Source organism: Lactuca saligna, chromosome 5, assembly GCF_052625555.1.
Source record: "Lactuca saligna cultivar CGN05327 chromosome 5, ASM5262555v1, whole genome shotgun sequence".
In the NCBI taxonomy this organism is placed as follows: domain Eukaryota; kingdom Viridiplantae; phylum Streptophyta; class Magnoliopsida; order Asterales; family Asteraceae; genus Lactuca; species Lactuca saligna.
In genome coordinates this window covers 218,053,945-218,055,498 of record NC_136421.1, presented here as the reverse complement: position 1 = coordinate 218,055,498, position 1,554 = coordinate 218,053,945, and the positions used below count along the sequence as shown (strand labels likewise).

The window sequence follows — 1,554 nt, the reverse complement described above, 5'->3', positions numbered from 1 at the left end:
TCATTTACCTGCGCCCATCATTGTTTTTAGTATATCCTTCCTTATGTTCATTGGACAAGTAAACAACGTCCTTGCATCTGCTTGGTTACGAGCCAAATACATGAGAGCATCTGGTATTTCATGGGCTTCCAAACCCATCGGCTGCAATTCTTGATAAATTTCATCACCTGTTAACTCATGATGGTAAGCTCTTTCAAATATTTTGTTACCTTCCCTCATAGCATTAGCCACATCACCAATAGCATTCATAATCTTTGTTTCAAATGTTTCAGGTTCAGGTTGAGGCTGAGGTTCAACTTCCTTTTCTACTTCATCTACGAGTTTTCTTTTTTTAGTTTTACATTTTTTCGCACTTGAATTTTGTTCAGGTGTAGGAGACACCACTTGAATGTCATCTTCATCATCATCCACACGTTGGTTCTCCAGTCTAACATCATTATTTGCTAATAAAGAATCAACCTCTGAAATACTTTCTATTTTGATGTCCGTAGTGTTGTTAAACCTAGCATTTCTCTCCTTTGCAGTTTCAGCATTTTCTCCTGAAGCTCTATCTCTTGCAAATAATACCAACATTTGTTCAAAGCGGGCCACCTTTTTTGTCTTCAGTGCAACCACATCAGGCTTTGACTGTTTAAAAACCCCAACATACATTAAAATTAATAATAATAACATAATATAAAAATAAACTAAATACAACCTTAAATGAAAACTAACCTTAATTAAGTTATCCTAAACCTCCTCATCTGTTCAATTAGTTGGGTATCAGCATTCCAACCGAACTCACTCAAGGAAATCCCATTGAACATGTCATGCCATTGTTAAAAAGTAGATTTCAAAGTTTTCAAACAATTTTTTAGATGACTTTTAGTTAAATTCATTGTAAGTTTCTTATTGAGCTCCTCAACCATATTCGCATACGCGTGTGAAGTAAAATTTCCATAAGGCCTATTTCCTTTTTCTTGTTATTGTACCATTGCATCAACAAATGCAGTATCCATAAGTTCTGTCCAGTTCAAGAGTGACTTCTTACCGGTATTTACAGTATGTTTTTGCTTGTTCATTATCGGGTTCTACATAACATAAAAAGAAACATACATTATTATAAAAAGAACATACTTATAAAGTGTACAAGTTATAAAAAATAACATAAAAAATTTAAATAACACAAATAATTTCACAAAACAATGTTCAATAAAAATTCAAATTGTAAATGTAGTAATATAACGAAATACTCTTAAACTATGTTGACATATTTATTTCATTGTTTGGATTCAATAAGTAATTAGTCCACATTTGATTTGCAATTGAGTTCCTAAGTTTCTCTTCCCTGCTGTTACCCTCACGCGCACCACTTGAATCATGTCTCACTTCCTTTGTTGGTACACTTAACACCTCCTTAATACCTCATCTTCAAGATCTTTGTCACGATCTTCAACTATCAAAAAGTTATACAAAATACAACACGCCAAAAAAATATTTGATTGTGTTTCACAAGAATAAAAAGGTTCTTGTGTACTTCTAATGATAGGGAACCTTCTTTTTAGAACACCAAAT

General features: G+C 32.9%; 1 pseudogene; it reads right to left on the bottom strand.

The window, feature by feature from the left end:
* On the bottom strand, positions 1–1,061 carry LOC145047580 (uncharacterized; annotated as a pseudogene).
* Between the last annotated feature and the right edge of the window lie 493 nt (positions 1,062–1,554).